Below are 11164 nucleotides of genomic sequence, written 5' to 3' on the forward strand. Positions count from 1 at the left end.
GTTTTCTTGTGCGCGTCCGTCTTTAGCACGCCTTGACTATCGTACGGTCTGACATTAATGACAACTGAGATCTTACAGTGTGACTTACATCGGGGATCAGTTCGTACAGTCTGACAACTAACATTCGCAAAGGATTCTGAAAAACTGCACAGTGTGCAGGACACATTACGTGATGTATTTGTTGTAGAGGACATAGGCGTGCTCTGTGTTGCCCTCCTCTCCGTACACATGGGCCATGCGGATCATCTCCATGCCCGAGCGGAAGTATCTGCGGACGGGCACTGCTTCATTCATGTCCACCGTGCTGCCCTTCTTGGTCAAGGCCCGCACCCGCTCCTCTGGGGTCAAACTCACATCGGCATGGTCCAACATCATGTGGACGACGGCCCCAATCTAAGCCTTGTGAGGAAACAATAATAATCATCCATTTTATACTCTTGTGAAATCGACGCACTATCATAAATAAACCTGTCTCTTGCGTGATACCAAGACATTTTGAATATTTTCCGATCTAATATGATTTCTGACCTGTAAGGTTGCCAGAATTATAATCATACATTGTATGTTAATAGGCCAGAGGAGAACTGAGTTTGGATTCTCCCAAGGTTTATTTTTCTCCATCACGCCCTGATGGAGTTTCGGTTCTTTTGGTCGCCTTTGGCTTGGCTTGCTCAGTTGGGGACACTTAAATTATGATCCAAGTTATTCAACTAAATATACAAATAAAATAATTAATTAGGTCTTATTAATTCTATAAACTATAATACTGATCTGCCAACATTGTCGCTATATGATCAATTAAAATAAGCTGATAACATCACTGTTTACTCCAGAACGACTGTACAGCCAAATCTAATTCTGTTGCAATATTGTCCTGTTTGACACTGTGAAGCTGCTTTGAAACAATCGTCACTGTAAAAGTGTGATATAAATAAAGTTGGTTGATTGATTGATTTATAACGCACTATTCATTCCACAGAATATCAAAGTGCAACAATGGAAAAGAGAAAAATAACAAAAATGAATAAAAAGTTGTTGTATTTAAAATAGATTAATACAACCAATAAAACATACAAAAGCTTTTCTTCATATTTCTTTAAAGATCATAGACAAAACACCAGTCCTGAATGAAAGAGGATAATACCTCAGCCATATTAACACCTCAGCAACTTAATGGGGCAGTGTGTAATATTTATGAGGATCTATTGACAGAAATGTAATATTATACATAACTATGTTTTCAGTGGAGTATAGAGGCCTTACATAATGAACCGTTATGTTTTTATTACCGTAGAATGAGGCATTTCTATCTACACACACCGCAGGTCTCCTTACAGTGAAGTCGCCGCCATGTTTCTCCAGTCCCTGACAAAAGTCTTGTCGCTTGTGTACAAATTGACCTAAAGTGCCGCTGAAATATATTTCTAATCAAGATTTTTTTTACAATAAATTGCTCATTTTAATCCCACCAGCTTTTGTGATAATGTTTCAGTGAAAAACTAAACTTTCAAAAAGTATTCTAATATTCACAGCTTGGTAAAGCCCATTGAGTCACCTTGTCATATGAGCTTCACCTGTGACTAATAATGGATCAATTAGGTCTCAAGTGTGTATAAAAAGAACCCCAGTACACTAGACCTTCACATCAACTGCAACTAGACCTCTGCAAACATGCCTAAGATTCACCCTGAGACTAAAGTTTTGATTATCAAGAGGCTGAAGACCAGATCCACTGCTGATGTGGCAGATACCTTCAATGTGTCTCAACGTCAAGTACAGAGGATAAAAAAAAGATTTGAAGGGACTGGAGACGTTTTTGACAAGCCCAGGTCAGGCAGACCCCGCAAGACAACTGCTCAAGAGGACCGTTTGTTGGCTTGAAAATCCAAGGCCAGCCCATTTTCCACTGCAGCAGAGCTCCACGAGACCTGGTCACCTGAAGTCCCTGTGTCAACCAGAACAGTTTGTCGGATTCTGTCTCGAAATGGCCTCCATGGTCGAATCAGTGCCCGGAAGCCAGCACTAAACAAAAGACAATTGAAAAACCGTGTGGCATTTGCCAAGGCCCACAGCCTGCTAAAAGGATGGACGCTGGAAAAGTGGCAGAAGGTGGATTTTTCAGATGAATCTTCTGTTGAATTACACCACAGTCGCCACAAATATTGCAGGAGACCTACTGGAGAATATTGATGAACTCTGGGAGGCATGCAAGACTGCTTTCTTAGCTATTCCTGATGACTTCATCAATAAATTGTATGAATCCTTGCCAAACCGCATGGATGCAGTCCTTCAAGCTCATGGAAGTCATACAAGATATTAAATTTGGATCTCACAGCACCACAACTTAATTTGCTGACATATTTTTGTATTTGCAGTAAATTTGTTCAATTTCTGTATAGGCGACAAAACTTTTGTCTTGCCAAAATTTGACCTTTCTGTCTTGATTAAATGATAAATATTTTTTCTGTGAAAATTATTTATTTCAGTGCATTAAACATCATTTGGGAGGGTTTTAGCTTTTCATATGAGCTATTTCTACCACCAATGAATTAATTAAAAGTCAGGTTAATATCAGGTATTTCTAGAAAATAGATAAGCGACAAGACTTTTGTCAGGGACTGTATAGTAGCCCTAAAGGGACAAACTGCTCTACAGAGCGCTAGCTACTCTCTGATGTCTCAGAAAGACCACATAATTGTCCTGTGTCAGCCACCGTAGCTTCTCTATGTGCTTCGAAAGGGAGGGGTGAGCGGTGTGTGATAGCAATTCACAATCTCACGACTAGATGCCGCTAAAATTCACACACTGCACCTTTAAAGGGACAGTAGCAACTCATAATGTATAATTGTGCATAATGTAATAATTACATTATTATAGGTTCATCATGTAATAATTGTCTCAAGATTTAATAAAATCTTAAGTTCATAATGTAATAATTTTTACATTATGATAAAATTATTACATTATAAACTCACCAAAAACATGTAATTTCTATTACTGTAATAGCTTTTGAAACATGAAAAATTAAAAAATATTGTAACTTGAAAATAAAAATATTATTAGTATTCCCTTACAATACATTTTTAAAAACCTAGTTAGTCTTAAACTACTTGCGAAATGCCACATTTAAATATTCATGCATGTATTATTATTATTATTATTATTATTAGTTTATTAAACATAAACCATTAGTATTCCTTTACAGTACATTTAAAAAAAATCGAAATCCAGATAAATAAACAAAATCAGAACGTGTCCACCTTTAAACTACTTCTAGTAGCAGTATCATTAATCTGGTGGATTTTGTAAGCAGGTAAAGACTGTATTTACATTTTTTAAATGTACTGTAAAGGGATACCAATGCTTTTATTATTATTAATAATAATAATAAAAATTGAAGATGAAACAAAAAAATTCCCGCTTACAATTTTTTCGTCTTGACCCAAGGATTTCAGGGATATAAAGCATTTGAGTCTACGTTCATTGGTTCATGAGAAAAGCTCACAAATGTCAATTTTTTTGTTTTTTGCGCTATAGCGCCACCTATTGGCCTTTTGGGCTCATATTTTGATAACCTCCTCGATTTTTGGACTACCTTCGGCTAAAGTTTCAAGTCTCTAGGACTAACGGTTTGGTCTGCACGATGTATTTTATCGGAGAATAATAATAATAATAATAATAATAATAATAATAATAATAATAATAATAATAATGATAATAATAATAATAATAATAATAATAATAATAATAATAATAATCAATATAATTACAATAGGGTTTCAGCACTTCGTGCTTGAACCCCTAATAATAATAATAATAATAATAATAATAATAATAATAATAATAATCAATATAATTACAATAGGGTTTCAGCACTTCGTGCTTGAACCCCTAATAATAATAATAATAATAATAATAATAATAATAATAATAATAGCTTTTAAAACATTAAAATATTAGTATTCCCTTACAGTAAATAAAAAAATATAGCCAGTTTTAAACTACCTATGAAATGCAACGTTTAAATATTAATGCTATTACAATAATGAAAATGACACGTTTTTGGTGTGTTTATAATGTAATACATTTATCATAATGTAAACATTTTATTACATCATGAGCTTGAGCACCCGGACTGCCTCTTTGCCCCTTGATGCCCAAAGTGCCCTTTTTGTCAAGGCAAAAAAAAGAGGATAAAAACTAGTATATTTATATATAATTAAAGGCCCTTTTGTGAAGGCCTGCCCAATCTAACTATTAGTAAAATTAAATAAATTTAACAATAAAATTAATCACATTATGATGACCTTTCACCCGACGACCTCATTTCCTGTATGTGTAGCTTGTAGTTACGTTAGTTTGCTGTTTGAGGGAGGAGTTTCACGGGCGTACACACAGTCTTGTCTTTGTTATTTTACTAAAAACTATTTATACTTTAACCTATTATTTTTATTCCAGTATTTATTTAAAAAACACTGGTAAAGGCTTATACTGATTTTTCATCCTCTGAATTAGCCTATATCTGTTTTTTATTATCATTAAAAATATAACGTTATAGAAATTCAGAACAGGTTTCAATCATGTTCATGTCAATAATGTTCATCACAGAGAAAAGTGTACCTTTAATGATAATTAATCTGTATTTAATTTATTTGTGCAGTTCAGAAAGGTGTTACTATTACGTTTTCTGTCTAAAAGGCCACCGGTAAATAACATTTATTATAATCGGTTTATATAACGAATGTTTTACGTTCACGTGTTTTTTTTTAAAGCCTAATAAATATTGAAATTGGTAGCTTTCATTTGCAATGTCATAATGTTTCATAGAGACATTAGCATCAGTGACACTGGCCTTCATTCATAAAAAGATGCCAATATAACACATATTTACAATATATTGTCTTTAAATTGTTTCTACATTAATTTGGAGAGTAACTGAAATTATTACAATATCAAAATATTAAAAACGCCCATGTTTTTAAATCGTGATTTATCTTGATTAATTACAGAAAAAATTTGATTAATTAGTTAATTCGTTTAAATCGATTCCCAGCACTAATTTTAATATGAAAAAAATATGTTTTTCTGTAACAGTAGTGTTTACAACAGCAAAATCACTATAGCCTGTAAACTCAATAATATATCTCTGGAAATAAATGTATTATTAAAAATACTGATGTCAATATAAAATGAACCTGACCTAACATCAAAGTGCAGAGTACATGAGATATGGCCCTAGTAGATTTCAGGAAAAGGTATGAAAATACCCAGATTATGAATATGAAGGAGGGAGTTTTTATGCATGTTTATGACAACTGTCATTAAGTGTCATTCACTCAATTATGTCATTTTTAATGCAAAGATGACATTATGTGAGATGTCTTTGTTAGTGATAGGGACAAACTTTAACATTTAAAGTTGTCATAAAGACATCTCTCCATAATGTCATCTTTGCATTAAAAATGACAAAAATGATTGAGCGAATGACACTTAATGACAGTTGTCATAAACATGCATAAAAACTCCTTCATATTCATGACGTGTCTGATGCACACCCCTTCAAGTAAAGTGTTACCGCTGGTTTTAATGTCTATAGTCTCAGATATACTCCAGCAGTATCAGCAGCAAAGGCAGCAAACACACTAAAGGATTTATTTAGGAATTTAAAGCCGCACTTGGCTACTTTTGCTCTTGGGGTCCCCCTACAGTTTGGAAAAAATAATGTCCTCCACTACTGTCGTAAGCTGTCCTCCTACAACAGGGGATGCCATCGCGCATGCATTTGTTGACATGACAACCCTGATAGCCCTGAACTAGTGATGCGCGGGTCGTCTCATAACCCGCGGACCCCGTATGTCTATTTAATGGTCGCGGGTGCGCGGCGGGGTGTAAAAACATATACAGTGGTGCGGTGCGGGCCAAATAACTTCATAAAAGCGTCCCGCGGGTTGGTGCAGCACTAATAGTTCCCCAGAACACTGCAAGAGAAGTTCAGAGTTCTTCTGGCGGCGCGTGTGAAATGTCTTCATCCCAGGTAACGTTACAGTCAGTGGCATATGTTTCAGCATGTCTTATGAATATAATTTCATGGGTTTTATTTTTTTCAAACGCCAAATAATCGCGATGCTCACGTTTACAAGCCAGCGTCATTATAGTAGTCTATTGGTTACCGTTTTACAGAATCTATATGATACTTCAGTTCAATGTTTGAGTGGTAGCTCACCGTAACAAGCAGGACAGCATCGGTCGGGCACGCCTCCTTCAGCTCACGCCGACGAGCAAACGCTGGTCACATGTTGATCCTCATCCTGCCTTTAATCCATCACTTTTTAGTTTCCTCTTATTGCTTTCCTCCAACAAAACCTTTTCTTTCTTATTTGTCTCTGCTGCTTCGGACACGACTATATTATCCGACGAACAAAGTTGGGCTCGCACGTCCGAATGTAAGGAAGTGTGGGTGTTGGTGGAAGTGACGTATATGCCGTAAAGCAGTCGAATTTTGTAGTTCTTTTTGTTCTCGGGCTACTACCCGAAACCCGAAGTTTAAAAGTACGATTAAAAACGATACAGACCCCATCAGGCTATGGCAGCCGTGTCATTCAACCTATTGTAAGTCGATTTATCATCACAAGAGTCTTAAAAAATATATTATGAAGGTTGAAAAGTTACCTAGTGCTGCTTTAAGATTAAAAGATTTTACCAGAAAAGGCTTTAGAAGTTAATGTTAAAAATCTTGTATAATATTGCTGTTTTTTTTTGCTTGTTTTTTATTTTTATTGCATAAATGTAACTCTTGTATATTTGTAATTCAGTTTTTGCCATGAAAATAGCCACAGATACTGACATGACGTTAAATAAAACTATTCAGTACTGTACGTAACGGGCCGCGTTGATTTTGAATAATGACCATGTCCTACCTACAGTTTACTATAACAGCTGTTCTTTACTATTCTGTATAACAGAATCATAAGTATAACAGTTTCTAATCCCAGAGTTATTAAAAGGTGGAAAGATTTTTTTTTTTACTTTTACTTTTTTTTTTTACTTTTGACCTTTTAAAGGTTTCTTTTCAAAACTGCATCACAGCATTTGCTGCCATATCAATACAGAAACATCCGTATTGAAACGCGTATCAGAAAGGAATGTGTGACAACAGGTGATATTTCCCATTCAAACACTCACTTTACATTATTTTGCGTCATATCAAAACGCCTTCAGTGTGAATTGTGTGTGTGTGTGTTTATGTTCAGCTAGCTGGCTGATGTTAGATTAACGCTTTAAAACGCCTTACCCTGGTAATAATGACAGTCTGTGTGTCTCAGATCAGTCACACCAGCTGGGAAAAGCGTCCATTGCTTTCGACTGTGTTTCATGTGAATGAAGGCGGGTTCTGTCAATAGGCTTGTTTGAGATGCGCCTTGCCTCGCCTGACACAACTTTCCTGCAGGTCTTAGTGGGCGTCGCCATGACACTCGATACTTCCGGTTGACGGTACCTCAGTTCCGATTTAGCTCACATAACAGTTATGCTGCGTTCACACCAGACGCGAGTGATGCGAATAAATAGCGCTATTCGCGCGAACTTGGACGCGTAAACATTTTGAATCCATTCGCTTCATTCACTACACAACAGACGCGAATTTGCATCATGCCAGCGGCAGTTGTCAGAGGAACGAGTTAAGGCTGCTTCGCCGGGGTTAATGAGCGCTGAGGGCCTGGGTCTCACACCTTCGAAACCTTGCTTCCATAAACCATGATGCAACATAAACGGACCCGTTTGACAAGTTGCCTAGCACCCTACGCACTCCATTCAATGCCCAACAAACTTCAAATAAATTCAAGAATTGTGATGCAGAAGTAATATTTATATTTTAATATTTGTAATTGTTGAAATCATGTCAGACATTGTCAGTAGAGTTTATTTTTGTTTTCAATAATTTACAGATTTAATGTGTAACAAAGACCGCTCTAACAACCTAACATTACCTTCCAAATAGAGACCTGCACTCCTGCGGGACCCAGCACAAACCTAGTGCGGCACAGGATAATATTTAATGGGTGAATGCGGATGCGGGTGGCAAGATATTATTGTGTGCCTGTCGCGGGAAAATACAATTATTTTGCGGGACTCCCGCAAAGTGGAAATATCTAACAAAATAAATAACTAGAAACAAATATACCTTTATTTATAATAAAATAAAAACGATTTACAGGCGCATGGACGGAAGGTAACTCGTGGATCATAGGAACAGCCAAGCCTACCACACAGTGGCAAAATGTGTGCACCGCATAGCTCTGGTGAATCAGAGTTCAGGAAAGGCGAGACTAGGCTGCAGCGAGGAGAGAAGTGAAAAAAAGTGCAGGCAAGCCGGACCATAGATATCCATAATAAGGGCTAGAGATCTTATGGCGGAGTCACCATCGTCATCACTGGCGGCCATCTTGTCACAGGCAGGCTCTGATGTAAGGTGAGTGATCTGTACGAACATAAATACTCTTATCTCGCTGAAATCTTGACGGATTTACAAATGGTTTGGTTTCTTACAAACGAAACGTTATTAACATGGCTACAAATCTGGATGCGTTAACACGTTAAAATTGCAGCTTTTCGTTTCGATAAACGACTTAATCGTGCAGCTTGTGTATCACGGCTAACTTAAATGCACGTTATCAAGGGGGCTGAGACCACAATCGTGGTCTGCTTTAACACGTTGAAATGGCAGCTTTTCGTTTCGATAAACGACTTAATCGACTTAAACGACTTAAAAGCAAGCTGCAATTTCAACGTGTTATATATAGCTAGCTCTGGAAAAAAAATTCTGAGAAATATATATAATTTCTCATGTTGCCATTCGGTACACAGTTTTAGTAGCCTATATATTGATTTAACATAAATACCTTGTACAATAATTACAATTATTCATAAGTATGTAGTGTCATAACTACATCGCTGACATTTATAACAAACGAAACAGTTTGAAAATCGGTTGAAAATTGAGCATGTAATGGTTATTTAAAAGTATGTGCACCATTAAAACACACTGTTACGAGTGAGCGAGCTGCCTGTGACAAGATGGCCGCCAGTTGCGGACGGCGACCCCCATTGGCCAACAGCGCCCACGAGACATCTAGCCTTTATTATGGATATCTATGGCCTGTAGCACGATGACGTACTGGATCAGATCCAACACGTACTGGTGACGTACTGATTCTTTACAGATCGTGTTGCATTGTACCTTGAGGATTAAAATTACAGAGAAATTTGACTAATTTTCCTTCCACTCAACAGCAGAATATATTACAAGTTTAACTGTTTTTCATCCATGTACAACTAAACTAGGATAATGTAAGCATCACATTTATGAAAAGATGATTTATTCATCAATAATTACTTAATATCTACTATTTATCAGTACTACAACTACACAGTTTAGAACATCATCTATGTACAATAGGGATCATACAGGTCACTTAAGACTAGCGCATAATGCTTCAGGAATGGTTTGGGGAGCACAACAACAAGTTTGAGATGTTGACTCGGCCTTAGATTGAATTCCCCAGATCTCAATCCAATCGAGCACCTGTGGGATGTGCTGAACAAACAAGCCCGATCAATGGAGGCCCCACATTGTAACTTACAGGATCTGCTGCTAACATCTTGGTGCTACAGCACACCTTCAGGGGACTAGTGGAGTCCATCACTCGTCAGGTCAGGGGAGCAAAAGGAGGACCAACACAATATTAGGAAGGTGGTCTTAATGTTATGCCTGATTGGTGTGTGTATATATATATATTTAATAATTGAATAAAAGAGATACATCTGAAAGGTAAAATTGTTCTATGACTTATATACGGGCATATGAATATTTACTTATACAAGTTTGGAACAACTTGATGTTGAGTAAATAACATTTTCATTTTTGGATGAACTGTCCCTTAAATGCAACAAAAATCATTTAAGTTGTCCCAACACAAATTAATAAAGCAAACTTCCTTTCTTTAAGTGGATTGAACACTTAACAGTGAAATTAAGTTAGGATCAAATGTAGCCTGTAGAAAATGTGTTGGTTTAGCTCATTTTAAATCATTAATAAACAAGCAATTTGTTTCTCAGTATAGCTTTTGTCTAATTTTAGTACTTCACCTTAAATTAAGATCATATGAAAAATGATGCCTTGGAAATTAGCTGAAATATAAGTTGATCTTTAATATATTCAGGTGACAAAAAAGACAGAAGAAAAAGAGTCAGAGGAAAAGAAAAAAAAATCAAACCTTCATTTTATTCAATATTCAATTTTCTTTTCAGTGTAGAAATAATATCACTCATGAAAAGATTGCAATAGTGGTAAAAGACAGACCACAGCAAATAGGCAAGTTAAACCCGTCATATTTGATACCCACATAATTCAAAATAGCTTTTTCATATTTCAAGAAAACCCGTTATGCAAAGCCACCGGTTAAACGTCAGATCACAGGCCGAACAGAGAATACAGCGGGAATCACAGTAGGCACAACCAGAGTCTAAAACATGACACCCAATAAAAGATGTCCAGCTCCCATTGTTAGGATCAAGGGGTGTATGAGTTCATCAAACATCCTTCGGTTGCTCATTTCTGAGCATCGTCAGCATTTGGCACAGGAATCCCATCAGTTACTTACATGGGTTATTAATATGAATCAGTGACTGCTGAAAAAGAACAGCGTAACACAGAACCGATGGTGGGTTTGATGGATGGAAAGAGCAGCTTGTCAGAATCAGGGCTGTTGTATTTTAAAGGGACGGTTTGAGAGTTTTTGGACTGTGGGGTTGCATTATAAAGGTATAAAATCTGTCTTTGTTTGCTTTTAACAAATAAAATAAAATTATATATATAAATATATATATAAACCTACATACATATTATATACATTACTATTTGTAATGTTTTTGAAAGAAGTTTCTTCTGCTCATCAAGCCTGCATTTATTTGATCAAAAATACAGAAAAAATATTGCGATATATTATTACAATTTAAAATAATTGGTTTTCAATTTATTATACTTTAAATGATCATTTATTTCTGTGACCAAAGCTGAATGTTCAGGATGGTTCCTCCAGTCTTCAGTGATCATGATCCTTCAGAAATCATCCTCAGATGAGGATTCATTATGAGTGTTGGAAACAGT

Source organism: Pseudorasbora parva, chromosome 13 (genome assembly GCF_024679245.1).
Source record: "Pseudorasbora parva isolate DD20220531a chromosome 13, ASM2467924v1, whole genome shotgun sequence".
Taxonomy (NCBI): domain Eukaryota; kingdom Metazoa; phylum Chordata; class Actinopteri; order Cypriniformes; family Gobionidae; genus Pseudorasbora; species Pseudorasbora parva.